Below are 17,618 nucleotides of genomic sequence, written 5' to 3' on the forward strand. Positions count from 1 at the left end.
TGGTATATAATCTTTTCTAAGGAACATGAATTTTCCAGCTTCAGATTAGAATAAAATGAAGATAAAGCATTAAGATGCTTATAAGTTCACACTCCTTTCAGTGCTCTGGGATGCTCTAGATCTCAGGGATACATTTCTTTGGTTTGCAGTTAAATCAATTCTAATTAATGCAAGATGAACTTTAACACTCAAGAGTGACCCAGATCTCAAACTGTTTCTCTGGAGTGATAATGAGTAAGTGTTGCCAATGAGTAAGTAACTATAGAAACTTTTGAGCCAAGTCTCTGGGTGCCTCTGGGCTATCCAGAAGCTAGAAATGCAAGAAATGTACAGCTGGATAAATATGGATTTTGGTCAAATGAAACACTCTTCTACATTTTTTTTTCTATAAAGCATGAGAAAAGTTAAACCAGGTTGATAAGTATTAGTAAAAAAAATTATGTATAGCAACACTAACTAAATCTCATTTTTACCATGGGGTCTATTTTCTTTGGATTTGAAATAATTCTCAGTAAAAATTCTTTATAGCAATTTGTGTCAAAGATATTTTAACCTGTAAGCTTAGTCTGAAAAGTAAATTAATGCTCATTTAAAATAGAGAATTAGATTAACAATGTTGACTTGAATAAAGTGTGAGTTGGCATACGGTTCCATTAGACACCAATAGTTTATTCCTGTTTTTTCAAATTCACTTTGAATTAAATTCGGGAAGAAACCATTCTCTTAATTCACTTTGTATATCTAATTAAGTTTCCTCTAAGTTTCACTTTGTTAACATTTAAACACAACACAGAAATGGATTTTGGGGGAAGAGAAATTATAGCATTATCAAAATTAACTGACACCTTTTCTCCTTTATGCTCAAGTTGTGTTGTGATCCTGTGAAGTAAAGAAACATATATTAGAGCAATTTACCCCTATATGAGAAGTGCCGTATTTGAGCAGCCTATGCCTCAGTTTTTAAGAACTACTCAATTTGTGCCTAAGTTTTTTGTGACTTACAGCATATATTCTATCTTTTAATTTCCTCATTTGATTTTTTTAAAAGTTACTATTAGACTTTAGATTTTTTTAAACCAAGACTTTTTCTTATGCTAGTGATTATTTTAACTTTAAAAAATAAAGTTCTCTTTAAATAATGGTAAGATTTATTTTCAAAGCAGATTTTCAACTTAAAAATAATCCATTTCCAAAGATGTCAATGAACCAAGTCTGACATCTGAACTTTTAATTTGTTCTTGGCGTTGTTGGCTCTTATGCATTCCCTGGGTTTATTAGAGCATGTGAAGCTCTTGTGACTCTCAGTTGATGTAATAAAACTTGTTAATGTAAATTTGTCTTACTGTTCTGCATGTTTGCTTATTCTTCACACTTGTCATTCAGGTCTAAATTTAAAAGATTATATTTTGAAAGTAAGAAACTAAATGATCCTGTCTAAATATGTTAAAATATTTAAGCATCTGGATTTACTTTCAGTCTGGATGAAAGATCTCTGGGAAATGGGACTCTACATTTTTTTCATTTGCCTTTGAGAGAGAAACTAGCTGACATACTATAGATTAAAGTGAAGTTTCAGGCTGAATGGGATCCAGAGAGATTCAGGCTACTCTCTGAAGTAGAAATGAAGGACAGACATTGTGGATCATACCTCATCTTGGATCTTGAAAATACATCAGAGACCTGATTAGGTAAAAGCTCAATTTGAGCCATTAAGCATGATTTGAAGAATCTCCTTCTAGAATCCAGATAGCTCTCTCACCTGCCTAACCCAGAATAAATACATATTTGTTAAGTAAGTGATAGGTAAGGTAATTATAATCTAGAATCCAGGAGCTGAACAATATTTGTCAATTATTCACAGATTATGCCTGTATTGACAATTTTCAGTTTTGTAATTTGACTAACTGCTGGCTATTGACTTCATTAAATATTGTTAGTCGATCAGAAAAGTAGTGAGCTTAACAAAATAATAAGCAATGACTGTCTTCTTAAATTTCAAAAGCAGATTCCTTAAAAAAAAAAAAAACTTTATGTGAAATTTAAAGGACATCTAACCTATGTTATGGTTAATTAACAATCAAATCTGTCAACACCAGAACAGCTACCACTGCTTGACTGATTTTAACTGATAAGTTTCACCCAACTGATGATCCTTAGTACAAATACAATGACCCCTTGGGACTTCCCTGGCAGCCCAGTGGTTAGGATTTCCCACCTGCACTGCAGGGACACAGGTTCCATCTCTGGCTGCTGCTAAGTCGCTTCAGTCGTGTCCGACTCTGGCTAGGGAACTAAAATCCCACATACCCAGCAGCTCAGACAAAAAGTAACAAGTGATGAGAATCCCATGGACAGAGAAACCTGGTGAGCTATAGTCCATGGGGTCACAAAAAGTCGGACATGACTTAGCGACTAACACAGAGTATACTATTCAGCCAGTACAGTCTGGATATTATTCCAGGATTTTGCGTTTAGTTGTCAGTCAGCCAAAAATGGAAAAAGTAAGAGACTTTCACAAAATATGCATTGGGGTAGGGTGGGAGTGGAGTGAACTTCCTCTGCTTGCACACATCAGGGATAACTATTAATAATAGGCATATTTGCCTGCACCAATTACCAACTAGTTGCCATTTAGATAACACTTCACAATAAATATGTTATGTTCTGGCACTATGGTTTTTGTGGAGCAGGTTTATATTTGAAAATCATTCACTCATTTATTCAATAGATTTCATTCCTTTCTCTCTCGTCACTCGAGGCTCCTCCCACCTCGTCACTCGGGGCTCCTCCCACCTCGTTACTTGGGGCTCCTCCCACCTCATCACTCGGGGCTCCTCCCACCTCCCTCAGAGGTTCTAATTGCCCTCCTCTCTCAAAGCTTCTTACGGCCTCTTCACTCAGGACTCTGAACAACTTCCTCCCTCAGGGCTTCTCTCGCTCTCCTCACTTATGGCTCCTCTCACCCTGGTTTCTCAGGGCTCTTCTCACTCTCCTACCTCAGGGCTTCTCTCGCCCTCCTCTATCAAACCTCCTCACACCCTCTTCACTCGAGACAACTGAAGCGCTCCCTCCTCGGAGCTTCTCTCACCTTCCTCCCTCTGAGCTCCTGACAACGCCCTCCGAGGTCCTCTCGACCTCACTCAGGTTTCCTCTCACCCCACCTCCCTCAGACCTTCTCACAACCTCCTAGCTCAGGGCTCCCTCCAAGAATTTGAAGGATTTTAAATAGGTGAGTAAACAAATAAAACCTTTCGCTTATTGTCTAAAAATATCACTGTGCTGTTAAGAGAATAAACTGCGGTAAGGCAAGAGGAAGAGGCCATTGCATTCGTCAGGGTGAGAAAACTTGCAGCGCTTATCAGGAGAAGGGCAGTGACCATGGAGAAAATCAGGAAGACTCAGATTTTATAGGTCTAGTTGAGTGAATAGAGAATTTGAACTCCACCCAGTTAATACCGCAACATTCTTTTCTTAGATGAAAGGTGACATTTTGGAAGAGATCTGTACATCATTGTTATCTCATCCATTATGTAGTACGATACTGAACAGAATTTTACTGTTGGGTATATATTCTTGCCTGGAAAATTCCATGGGACCCTGGTGGGCTGCAGTAAATGGGGCCACAAAGAGTCGAATGCAACTGAGTGAGCACTGTCATGCAAAACAGACAGGAGAACATACAGACTCATTAAATATTAAAAAATGATGTCCTGACTTAAGTTTTTAAAGTTCCAAGTGAGTAATTTTCAATGGGCAGTAAAGCTTTCCCTGTGTTAGATAATCCCAGATAATTGTTGGTAAGAACACAGTTCCTGTGTCACTGCAGTCACTTGTCTACTGAGTCGAGATGCATCAAGCAAGGAGGTCACAGGGTATGAAACCCACCAGAACAAATGTAAGATTGTCTGAGCAGAGGTCCTGTATCACCCAATGATATAGGTGATATCATTGGAGAATATCACCAAATGATTTCTGATTTTGGTATAAGAATTCTAATCAATCAATTTGAGTCTTTTTGATTTGTAGATTTTGGAAGGTGATTTAGTGAGGTTGGTATGACTGAGGAGAGAAATCATCACTTCTTTTTTATGGCATTCCTGCTGCATGCTTTGCACTCCATGTTTAAATGAACATGTTTTCTTCTATTTGAGGAGATAATTCATACACCTGTGAAACAATGAACAAAATAGCTTGAACACTGAATATCACAATATGGTGGAAAGAGCATGGACTTCAAAATCAGACACAGTTCTCAAAGTCTGCTTCTTCCTCCTACCAAACGCATGCTTTTAGACAAATCATTAACCTCATCGAATCTTTCTCTTTCAGCTTAAAAAAAATTTTTTTTTAATATTTTTATTTATTTATTTATGGGTGCCCTGGATCTTTGTTGCTGGGTCAGGCTTTCTCTAGTGGTGAGCAGTGGCTGCTCTTCATTGCAGTGTGCAGCCTTCTCATCGTTATGGCTTCTCTTGTTGCGGAGAACTGGGCTCTAGAGTACAGGCTCAGTAGTTGTGGCACGTGGGCTTAGTTGCCCCATAGCATGTGTAATCTTTCTGGACCAGAGATCGAACCTTGAATTGGCAGGAGGATTCTTAACCACTGGAGCACCAGGGAAGTCCTCTTTTTTAACTTTATCTAAGGGAAAAAATGGGAATATGGATTCATTTTCTGCCTTAGTATGCTAGGATTAAATAGAAAAATCTGAATGAGAATGAAAAGAAAGGAAAACTTGCACAGTAATAGGTACTTAAAGTGTGTTTTTAAGTTTCAAGAGTGTGATTTGAATTTCAGAGCAAGGAAAGCTTCCTCACATTGAAGGAGTTAGGATAATAGTTGTTAAGGAAGCAACATACACATTTGTTCTGATTGCCTCCAGGTTGGAAATGCATGGCACAAAGTTTAGAAGTGTTAGTTTTTGTGTTATTGAATAATCAGAGAATTTGAAAGCATAAAATGTGCAAATCAGGCAAGTATAAAAGGAATCGGAAAGATGAGTATGGGCTTTTAGTAAGCTGGAAACTATTAGTCTCAGAAGGCTGATTAGAATGTGGATAAGCCTGTGGAAGAAGGGGTGTGACAGGAAACTAGAAATATCTATTACCTTTCTCTGCTGCACTGAAATTCTCTTCCCCAGCCAGGATCTGAGCTAGCGGAGTCAGCCAGACCAGATGATCTTTCTGTTTTCCTTTTCCTGGTTCAATTTCTGCAGGACTCTGACTCCCAGCCAGAGGAACTCAAAAGGTCTCTGCTTTCAGCAGCAGGTTCTACTGCCAGCTTCTGTCTCCACATATCCTAAATCAAGGTAGACTTCTCCACTGCCAAAAGCACTGGACAAAAAGCAGAATGACCCTTTGATCTCTTATATATGGAGCTCCTATGTTATGCAAAGAAGTTTATGGTTTGTTTTATAAAGAGAACTGAATTGGTGTTTAATCTCAAAGGCATTCAAGAGCTTAGAATCTAATCTAAGAAACTATGAATGTGTGAAATGAGATTTCCCTGAGATTCAAATGGTCAAAAATCCACCCTTAATGGATTGCTAAAGAGAGGCACTTACTCTGCAGAATGACACGGAGACAATACTGCCCCGAGTTGTTAGGAGTAAATGACCAAATACACACAGAACACTTAGAAATGTACCCTGTAGGCAATGTGTGTTCAATAAATGTGAGCTGCTACTGACTTCAAGCAGTGTTGCCTAATATGCCTCGTGATAAAAATCTCTTGGGGGGATTTGTTACATTTAGAGATTACCAAACCCCTCCAGAAAATGATTCTATTTCAATTGGTCTGAACAGGGTAGTAGGAAGTGGAATCTTTACAGTTAACAAATGTCTCAGAATTCTTTAGATTTCTCAAGCTTAGAAAATACCACCTTAGTTAAAATGTACAAACTTCCAGTTATAAAATAAATAAATCCTGGGGCTATAATGTACAGAATAGTGACTATAGTTAATAATACTATATTGTATATTTGAAAGTTGATTGAGAAAATTCCCTTCTGTACAAGAATCACCCTTCTGGAAGCCATTAAGAACATTTATGATTCATGGGTAGAAGATAAAATTTCAGTGTTAACAGGAGTTTGAAAGAAGTTGATTCTAATACTCATGGAATACTTTGAGGGACTCAAGCCTTCAGTGGAGGAAATAACTGCAGGTATGTAAAAAGTATAGAAATAATCAAAATAATAATAATTATTAGTAACTATTACCTTTTAGCATATAGAAGAAGGAGAAAAATGATCCACTCTGTTCAATATGCTAGATATATCACAGTTTCCTCTTGGTTTTAACTGAAATAGAATAGGTTAATCAGAGTAGAGAAAAAATGGACTTTATAACATAAAAATTAATAAACCCAAACCTCAGTGAAAACAGTTGAGAGGCCAGGATGGGGAGGGCCCATGCCCCTGGCAATAGTGGAGCCCCACACGAAGAAGAAAGACTTCCTTTTCTCACCTGGCAAGAGTTCAGCCAATGAGAGACTGTTACAACTCAGCCAATGAAAAGTCACTATGCTTCCAACTCTCAGTTCCTCCAATAGACTCTTTGTTTACTACAGCACTTCCACTTCCTTTTCTACTCTTTGAAAGAGTTCTGTGCTTGCTCTGTGGGGCTTGCACAGTGGCTCAGCTTGGCTATATACCGCATTTGCAATTCTTTGTTCATCTCAAGTAAGCCCATTTTTGCTGGAGAAATAACTATCGTCTATTTGTTTCAGAGCAGTAATAACCAATTTCCTGTCTCCCTCCTCTCCCATAATATTTCAAGAAAAGCCAAGGGACCAATTAAGACCTCCAAGTATGCTTTGATTTGTGACCTAGGGCTATTCTTCACAGACCAGAGGAGCTTGTTTCTTGAGTGTTTGTCATTTCAAAATTTATGTATTCTTGTATAATGGCAATTTCAGGAGGAGTCGCATTTTAAATGTGGTAAATGTGTTGAAGGGTATTTTAAATTTGTTGATTGTCTGTCGTCTCATGGCAAAAATGTTCCTAATGATTCTTAAATAAGCATGTTTTCTTGGCATTGAGTATTACAGTCAATGCCAGGAGCAAAATACTGACACCAGGTTTAAATTGTAGTGTTTTGCATGTTCTGATGGCAACACTTAGTGAATTATGTTTGGAAATGTAATTTCTTCAATGAGCTATTTGTGAATTTGTGGATGCAGGGTGACCAGCTCCTCAGTTGCTGTTTGATCTCCTAGGCACACATCCACCTGTAATAGATCACCAGCACTATTTAAATTGTTTCCTCTTCCTCCTCCTTCTTTCTCTTCACCCCTCTGCTCCTTTGTCCTCCACTTTTGCTCCATGCCAAAGGCTTATAGTTCAGTTCCCTCAGTACGTTCTCATACATTAATTTGTGTCTGATGCAACTCCACAGTATTTGGCAAGTCATGATATCTTTGCTTCTCTATTCTTTCCACTCACATTAAATCAATTCAAGAAACTCACAATGTTTGATTTAGATAAATGCAACTAACAGCATTGGAGGTTGCTTCTGTGCATGTTTTTGCAAAGTAATCTGATCTTAAAAGGTAATTGCATTAGGACCTTGCCAAAGTCAGGGATAAAGTACTTCCCTTAAAACAAATCAAAACTACTTTTGATTTTCTAGAGTTAGCAAGGAGCAGGACTTTGCGGGCAACAAAAGTTAATGACTAGCCAAAGGGTTTTTCAACTCTCCTCCTTGTTTTCTACCTAAAACCATGTTAAGCGATACCTAGATAATATGCTCATTGATTTTCAGGTATCTACAAATAAGATATTCTTCATAAAATCTTGAAACAGTCTTGGACTCTTATTACTTGGACAAAAGTGAACACAAAGGAATTTGCCTACAGCACACAGCTGGGCCCTGTGACCCCACTGACCCAGCTTCTCTTCTAAAGGGTAGCAGTGTTCTGCCCTTTACATCTCCTCTGCAATAGAAAATGTCAGTGAGAAGACACCCAGCCTTCACTCTTCTCCCATGGGGAGCATGTTCACTGGGTAGTTTTTCTCTAATAATTACCTTAACTGGCAACGGTGCACACATTTTGAACTGAGAGAAAATTCTAATGGCATTTTGCAAACATCATGTAGTTGCAAATATTTGTCTTCTGGGGAAGAACTTGCAGAGCCTTGTGGTAAGTTGCTTAATAGTAGTCATGGTCTGTTAATTCCATTTTTTCTTTCTTCCTAAGAAAGAGTGAAAAAAATAACTGTCTGGTGAATATCAGGATTCCTAGGCTCATACAGGAGCACTGAACCAAAAGTCTCCCAGAACAGCAGTGTTTTATTCTAAAATATAAAAATAGACTTACCAGAGCAGGGATCTTGACTAGAGTCCATGGCTCTTAGGGGAATTGTTGACAGGAATGCAGGATGCTGAAGACCTCTCTAAAAAAAGAAAGGCTGCAAAATATATATTTTTTGTATGTACATTTCATCAGTTTTTCTAAAGCTCCCCTGACTTTCTAAAATGATCTTCTTTTGCAGCATTCCAGAAGCTAAGGTTTGCCTCTCAAAGTTAACTCTGAATTGGCATATGAAACTTACATGCCATTGCCTAATTCCATTTTTTGGAATGTTAAGTAAAACAAACACCTAGGAAACAAGGACAATATTAGAATACGACTGAGTCTCGCCCTGCTTTTTCTTGTTTTAACATAGTGGTACTATATTGATTTCAAGAGCTTTGCACTGAAATGTGTTGTTCAATTCAGTTCAGTTCAGTTGCTCAGTCGTATCCAACTTTTTGTGACCCCATGGACTGCAGCATGCCAGGCTTCCCCGTCCATCACCAACTCCCCGGAGCTTGCTCAAACTCATGTCCATTGAGTCAGTGATGCCATATGACCATCTTATCCTCTGTCATCCAGTTCTCCTCCTGCCTTCAGTCTTTCGCTGCATTAGGGTCTTTTCCAATGGGTCAGTTCTTTGCATCAGGTGGTCAAAGTATTGGAGTTTCAGCTTTGGCATCAGTCCTTCCAGTGAATATTCAGGATTGATTTCACTTAGGATTGACTGGTTTGATTCCTTGCGGTCCATTCTCCATCATCACAGTTCAAAAGCATCAATTCTTTGATGCTCAGCTTTCTTTGTAGTCCAGCTCTCACATCCATACAGGACTACTGGAAAAATGATACCTTTGATGAGTCGGACCTTTGTTGGCAAAGTAGTGTCTCTGCTTTTTAATGTGCTGTCTAGGTTAGTCATAGCTTTTATTCCAAGGAGTAAGTGTCTTTTAATTTCATGGTTCCAGTCACCATCTGCAGTGATTTTGGAACCCAAGAAAATAAAGTTTGTCACTGTTTCCATTGTTTCCCCATCTATTTGCCATGAAGTGATGGGACCAGATGCCATGATCTTTGTTTTTTGAATGTTTAGTTTTAAGCCAGTTTTTTCACTCTCCTCTTTCACTTTCATCAAGAGGCTCTTTAGTTCTTATTCACTTTCTGCCATAAGGGTGGTGTCATCTGCATGTCTGAGGTTATTGATATTTCTCCCGGCAATCTTGATTCCAGCTTGCACTTCATCCAGCCTGGCATTTTGCATGATGTACTCTGCACGTAAGTTAAATAAGCAGGGTAAAAATATACAGCCTTGATATATACTCCTTTCCCAATTTGGAACCAGTTTGTTGTTCCATTTCCAGTTCTAACTGTTGCTTCTTGACCTGCATACAGATTTCTCAGTAGTCAGGTAAGGTGGTCTGGTATTCCCATCTCTTGCAGAGTTTTCCACAGTTTGTTGTGATCCACACAGTCAAAGGCTTTGGCGTAATCAATAAATCAGAAGTAGATGTTTTTCTGGAATTTTCTTGCTTTTTCTATGATCCAACAGATGTTGGCAATTTGATCTTTGGTTCCTCTGCCTTTTCTAAATCCAGCTTGAAACATATTGAAATACCACTAATTGAAACAGAGAGATATTTACTTCGTTTGAGTAAATGTACGACACTTTATGGGCTTCCCAGGTGGTGCTAGTGGTAAAGAAACTACCTGCCAATGCAGGAGACACACGGGAGATGTGGGTTTGATCCCTGGGTTGAAGATCCCTGGAGGAGGCATGGCAATCCACTCTAGGTATTCTTGCCTGGAGAATCCCATGGACAGAGGAGCCTGGCGAGCTGTAGTCCATAGGGTCGTAAAGAGTTGGATATGACTGAAGCAACTTACCAAACCACACACATGGTATTTTATGGCTAAGGTTCTTGGTTTGTCAAATACAATCAAAACTATACAATATTTGGCGATATGAAAGAAAAGATTGAGTTTTTAAATGTGAAAAGCCTTTTTTTTTTTTCTGAGTAGAGAAATCAGGATCATTTTTTCCTTTCTTTAACTCAGTTTTTCTACATTGCTTAGACAGGTTTTAAAAGGGCACTTTTCTCTATTCATATAAGGGAAACCCTGTCTTAGATACTGTTAATGAATTATAACACCACTTATAGCAACAGGACAGGGAGGCCTGTTGTGCTGCTGTCCATGGGGTCGCAAAGAGAGGGACACGACTGAGTGGCTGAACTGAACTGATAGCAACAGTTTGACCACAAATAGTGACAAGAAAAATTCTTAAATACTAGGTGGACCTTTAAGTGGAAATTTTTACAAAATTTGGGGAAATTGGCACTGAAAATGTCAGTTCAATGGAAGTTTGCTAGCTAAGTTTTGGGATAAGTTTACCTGTACCTTTTGAATACTTTGAAGCAGGGTTTAATTTGATGTCATCCTGTTTAAGAGCATTTATTAACCCCAAGAGCTAAATGGAAAGAATTCCTATAATTAAGTACATTGGTTTGTTTTTATGTGATTCCATAATGTAATATATTAAGCTCTTACTATACTTCGGACCCTGTGTGTGCTATCTGGTTTATGGGAATTTTCTCATCCAGTTTGTCAACAACTTTTATGTGATAGTAATTAAAACAATCATCCTTGTTTTGCAGATAGAGAAACAGGACTGGAACCCAAATTCTAGGATTCAAGAGCCTGCAGTCTCCACTGTATGAAACTTATTGTAAGTAAAATTAAATATTAATAGTAAATAAGCAAAGTGAAGAATTACATTTTTTAATTATGGAAAATTTCATGGGTTGAAGAATTGTAGGGATAAAGAACTTGTAGGTTTTCCAGTGGGTAAGAAACCACACTCCCAATACAGGGGGCATGGGTTCCATCCTTGGTCAGTGAACTGAGATCCTAAATGCTTCATGGTGCTGCCAAAATAAAAGAATTGTACGGTGAACCCTCATATACCCATCCTCCAGCTTTGACAATCATCAACACATGGCCAATATTGCTTTGTCTGTAGCCTTGTCTTCTGCCCCATCTTTGTTATAAGACAAGTCTCAGACATCATATTGTTTCACTTAAGGGAATATTTAAATTAAATAAAGATAAACATATCTAGGTGAGAATAAATATTAATAATATCTGGGAATTTTAAAAAAGTACATTCTCTTGTATCATCTCATTTCATTCTCATCATAATCTTTGAATTGCTAATGTTTATTCCCATATTGGAAATGAGAAAACTTTGAGAGAGATTGTCATCTCTACCAACTTGTAAAACAAATAATGACAGAGTTGAGACTGAAATTTAAGCCGTCAGATTCTAAGTCTAAGCCTCTTTCCTCTGCACAATTGCAGCTTTACAGACTGTTATAAATGGACTTCAGCTACATCACTTATGTGAATGAGAAAGGAAATTTAAAATGGCTCATGCATTTTACAACCTGATCTTCCATTCTTTCTGAGTATTTCTGGAGTTCATTCTTCTTACATCAGTAACTGTGTTTAGTCCTGTGTTGTAAAATTGAGACTACCAGAACCTTGCAAGAAATTACTTTTAGTATGAACAAGGAAGGCATGGGTTTAGACTAGATTAATATGTAATTGGCACAGTCTCTGTCCTGGTTAAATTCACTTCTCTGTGCTTCAGTTAGAATTGATACTGGGACTCAGTTCCTGAGAGCCATGTTTATGCATTTACTTTTGTGCTTAAACTTGCTGTGTTTTCCTGGGATACCAAAATGAACAGAGCAGTTTCTGGCCTCAAGAAACTTATAATCTAATGGTAGGGGGAAATATCTATTTACAGAAATAAATATAAGCAAAGAAAAACATGTCATGATCATATACAGATAGGAAGTTTAGAAGATTAACACAAATATCCACCATTTATGAATGACTTCCCTGTTAGGTAACAGGGGTGTGCTTTATTTTTGTAATGCTTCAATACACACACACGTGTGTATGTGTGTATGTTTTTTAAATGATCATATTTTGATGTCAGCTTGGAGTTCTGTTCCTTTTATGGCTGCACCCCATGCCATGTGGGACCTTAGTTTCTCAACTAGGTATCGAACCTGAGGCCTCTACGTTGGAAGGCAGACTCTAAACCACTGGACCTCCAGGGAAGTCCCTCAACACACCTCTTAAAAAGGAAATGTTATTAACCCAGCTACCGATGATGAAGTTGAAGCTCAGGCAGGAGGTGACAGTGGAAATTGGCCTTCAGGGGTGGATAGGGTTTTCATCCCTGGTGAGTTGGGCATCCCAGGTGAGGAATGATAATAGAGAAGCAAGGGTCTGGGAAACCGAGAAACATCCCAGGTTCAGGAATCAGGAAACAGCGACTAAAATGGTCAAAAGCATATTTGAGGCCTCTTATCTGTGATGTAGGCTGCACAGGAAAAGTGTGCTTTCAATGAAGTGTTTGCTAATTCATGAAATTCCAGTGGACTGTTGGTGTGATGTGACTGTTTTGGGGAGGCCATGCCTTTAGAATTTATGAAACTTTCTGATTTGTACTTTTTAATTTTCCCCTGTGATTCTTCCGTTTTTTGTTTTTTTTTAATTCTAGACAGTCTGTAGTCAGCTCTCTGCTATAAGCAATTTGCTAGCAGCTGAACTGTTGATAAAGCCTTGTAAACCACCTACATCATTACTTATAGAGAATAATTTTATATTAAGTCAGTGAAGACATTTTTAATTTTATATTGTTTAATCATCTTTGTTTCATTTGCTTGTAGCCTAAGCACTTGTTTTTATTATTATCCAGGTGTCTCTTAATTAGTTTTGATTGGTATTTTTTTTTTAAAGTTAAGAATTAATAAAAGTTACAGGTGTGAAAATATTCTGGCTGATCCTACAATGGTGGATAAATGTCATTATACATTTGTCGAAATCTATAGTATGTACAACATCAAGAGTGGACCCTAATGTAAAAAAAATGTAAAATGAACTTTGGGTGATGATGACGTGTCAACATAGATTCATTGATTGTAACGCATGTTCCATGCAGGTGTGGAAGTTGATAGTGGGGGAGTGTAGGCATGTGTGGGGGCAGCAGATGTATGGAAAATCTCTGTAGCTGCTGCTTAATTTTTCTATGAACCTAAAACTACTCTGAGAAATGAGGTCTATTAAAAAATGTAATAGAAGTAGAGAACGAATGAAAAACCAAAGCCTTCTATCTAGGTAGTTTCATGTATTGAGTCCAGAAATGGGTGGTAAAGATGGGAGTATTATGTCAAATGTACTTGGAGGCAACAAGATGCTGGGGTTCTTCTGGCTGCAGGAGTGGTAGCAAGAAGATCTTTAGACGTAATAAATCTCTCGTGATGTGAGTAGAGTCAGCCAATGAGAAGACAACAGAGGAGGAATCTCAGAGTCAGAAAAACTATTATGAAGTCTAGCAGTGCAGGATTCATTCTCCTGTACCATCCAGAGGTGATGCAGACTCGGCCTCGATTTCCAAAAAGCCTTTTAGTGATGTCTTCCCTTAAGAACGACTCTTGATTTTGTGATGGAATCTGGCCCTTAGGCCACTTTTCATTTTTACTTTAAAGCTTAAAACACAAAGAAAAACATACATATCTAATCTTATTTAATCTGTCAAGTCCTGCTAAGTCTCTTTCTCTCTCAATATTTTGTTAGAAACTAGTAGCAATGAAATAAATATCCTTGGCATTTACGTGCCTTTTGGCTCTCACATGCCTGCTTGACTTAAATACCCTCTACTGTCACTTATTTTTCCATCTCTGAATTTTAATTTTCACTGAATACTTTCTTTTTAAAAAGCGTTTTAAAAATCAAAGTATGATTGATGTACAATATTATATATGTTGCAGGTATACAATACAGTGATTAACAATTTTTGATTTTTTTATATTTATTTATCTGGCTGCATCGGATCTTGGTTGTGGCATTCAGAATCTTTTGTTGCTGTGCACAGATTCTCCAATTGTGTCATGTGGGCTCCAGAATGCATAGTCTCAGTAGTTGTAGCTTAGTTGGTCTGTGGCAGTGGGATCTTAGTTCCCCGACCAGGGATTGAACCCACGTTCCCTACTTTGCAAAGTGTATTATTAACCACTAGACCACCAGGGAAATCCCAATTAACAACTTAAAAGTTATACTCTGGGACTTTTCTGGTGGTCCAGTAGTTAAGAATCTGTCTGCCAATGCAGGGGACATGAATTCAATCCCTGTTCCAGGAAGATCCCACTTGCCACAGGGCCACTAAGCCATGCACTGCAGCTACTGAGCCGGTGTTCTAGAGTCTGTACTTTGAAACAAGAGAAACCACTGCAGTGAGAAGCATGCACACCACAACAAAGATTAGCCCTGGCTCACTGCATCTAGAGAAAGTTCATGCACAGCAATGAAGAGCCTGTGCAGCGAAACAAATAAATTATTAATAAAAAAGTCATACTCCATTTCATTTAGTTTTTATAAAATATTGGCTGTATTCCCTATGTTGTACAATGTATCCTTGTAGCTTATTTTATACATAATAGTTTGTACTTCTTTTTTTTTTTTTATAAATTTATTTATTTTAGTTGGGGGCTAATTACCCTACAATATTGTAATAGTTTTTGCCACACATTGACATGAATCAGCCATGGGTCCACATGTGCTCCCCCTCCTGGACCCCCACCCACCTCCCTCCCCATCCCATCCCTCTGGGCCATCCCATTGCCCCGGCCCTGAGCCCTTGTCTCATGCATCGAACATGGAATGGTGTTCTCTTTCACATATGATAACACTTCTTAATCCCCTACCCCTATATTGTCTTTCCCCCTTGAATACTTGCTTTTGAATCTTAGTATTAAAAGCTATAATATGAAAAACATCTTTAGAAACAGCAACAATGTTGCATTGGGACCTGGAACCAAGTTTTTTTGGTATTTCTATATGGCTGATTTCTGAGGTTTCAATCTCTAATCTTGTATGTCTTCATTTGTTTAGTGGCCTGGGTCCTGGCCCAATACTTTCACTGCTTTAAGGAACTGTATGACTTGTGATTACAGGAGGGGACTAACTGAGCCAGGATATGAGGATTCTTAATCAATCTTTTAGTGTTATTAGTGAAATCAATTAAGTCCTTTTGTGTAATTCTAATCATAAATCTGGTGTCATCTGTATCAGTCTTATTGAAGAGTAGGAAAGAAAATTGGTATGAGCCTGAGGGAGATAAAATAATTAAGTATCTTGGATTCAGCTATTGTACTTTTAGCTAAAATAACAATATTTACTGTTCTTCCGTGCATGCTCAGTTGAGTCTGACTCTTTGCAACCTTATGGACTGTAGCCCTCCAGGCTCCTCTGTCAATGGGATTTCCCAGGCAAGAATACTAGAGTGACTTGCCATTTCCTTCTCCAGGGGATCTTCCCAACTCAGGGATTAAACCAATGTCTCCTGTGTCTGCTGCCTTGCAGATGGGTTCTTTACCCACTGAGCCACCTGGGAAGCCCAATGTTTACTGTTAGAATGCTTTATTTTCTTAAAAAGAAACCCTGCATATTTTTCTACATAAATAATGTTTTTATGTTGAAATGTATTATTTCTTAAGAGAAATATAGCTTCAGGATTTTTTCTTGCAATGTAGTCTGCCAATCAGAGAAATTGAATGAATGCCTAAGAAACCAGTCATGAACACCTATGTCCTTGAATTATTTTTCTTCCAGCATAATTTATTAATTTTTTCATGTTCCATAAAGTATCTATGAGGCCTATGTCCAAAAATCTTGATTTTTTTATGCTGCATAACTGTGTACTTTCTAACTGGTGATCTCTTGTTAATCCATTTGCAAATATTTATCTGCATCCTGCTCACATTAAATATCCTGGGATTACTTGCCGCATCAAAATGTTAGATAGTTCTTTGGCTGTTTAAATGTCTATTATTGATGTCTCAAGTGATTATTTATAATTTAATTTTTCAATTAGTCTTACTTGTTAAGTAAGAAGGTAAAGCTACTTTCTTCAAAAGAGATTATTTAACCATGTTTTTAGGAAATCAGGGATATTTCCTATGAATACTTCAGCGTTCACTACTATTTATATACCCAAATATGTCATCGATTCCTGTCAGTTTTGCCACTTAAATATCTTTTCATCTCCCCTCTCTTAGTTCAGGTGCCTTATTAACCAGTTTTTCTTAATTCCAGCATCAACCCCTTGCAGAGCATGCAAAGCCAAGAGGATAATTTTTTCTTTTTGATATTTTTTTCCTTAAAATTTTTTATTACACCCAAAATGAGTATTCATTATGAAAAGGTTAGAAGATACAGATATTTAAAAATAATAAACATAAGCTTATTTATAAAACAGAAGTAGAGTCACAGATGTAAAAAACAAACTTTTGATCATCAGGCTATAAGGGAGGAGAGGTAAATTAGAAATTGGGGCTGACATATACACACTTGTTGTTCAGTTGCTAAGTTGTGTCCGACTCTTTGTGACCCCATGGACTGCAGCATGCCAGGCTCCCCTGTTCTCCATTATTTCCTGGAGTTTGCTCAAATTCATGTCCATTGAGTTAGTGATGCTGTTTAACCATCTCGTCCTCTGCTTCCCTCTTCATATACACACTACTATATATAAAATAGATAACTAATAAGAATTCTCTGTATAGCACAGGGAGCTCTGTACATTACAATACTCTGTAATGGCCAATATGGGAAAAGAATCTAAAAAGAAAGAGTGACTATATGTGTAACTAATTCACTCTGCTATAGACCTGAAATGTATTTACAACATTGTAAATCAACTATACTCCAATAAAATTTTTTTAATAAAAGAAACAAAAGATACCTGTAAGCCAGCAGCCAGATGAACAACTGCTAAAAAATTTGTTATACATTCTCTCAGACTCTTTTAAACATGCAAATAGTAGAATGTTATGTAAGATTGACAATATACAGCCTTGATGTACTCCTTTTCCTATTTGGAACCAGTCTGTTGTTTCATGTGGTCATGTATGGATGTGAGAGTTGGATGGTGAAGAAAGCTGAGCGCCAAAGAATTGATGCTTTTGAACTGTGGTGTTGGAGAAGACTCTTGAGAGTCCCTTGGACTGCAAGGAGATCCAATCAATCCATCCTAAAGGAGATCAATCCTGGGTGTTCATTGGAAGGACTGATGCTGAAGCTGAAACTCCAATACTTTGGCCACCTCATGCGAAGAGTTGACTCATTGGAAAAGACCCTAATGCTGGGTAGGGTTGGGGGCAGGAGGAGAAGGGGGCGACAGAGGATGAGATGGTTGGATGGCATCACTGACTTGATGGACATGGGTTTGGGTAGACTCCGGGAGTTGGTGATGGACAGAG

The 17,618-nt window shown here is 37.9% G+C and overlaps 1 protein-coding gene across 9 annotated transcripts in view; it reads left to right on the forward strand.

Moving 5' to 3' along the window:
- OTUD1 (OTU deubiquitinase 1) overlaps positions 1–17,618 on the forward strand; it is a 132,509-nt gene that overhangs the window by 20,697 nt on the left and 94,194 nt on the right. For all 9 annotated transcript variants that reach the window (XM_081556789.1, XM_081556791.1, XM_081556785.1 and 6 more), the window contains exon 2: positions 10,944–11,014. The gene's annotated coding sequence lies outside the window, so the exon portion shown is untranslated. The remainder of the gene's footprint in view (positions 1–10,943; positions 11,015–17,618) is intronic.

The sequence above is a fragment of the Giraffa tippelskirchi genome, chromosome 13 (assembly GCF_054371585.1).
Source record: "Giraffa tippelskirchi isolate mGirTip1 chromosome 13, T2T-mGirTip1v1.2.pri, whole genome shotgun sequence".
Taxonomy (NCBI): domain Eukaryota; kingdom Metazoa; phylum Chordata; class Mammalia; order Artiodactyla; family Giraffidae; genus Giraffa; species Giraffa tippelskirchi.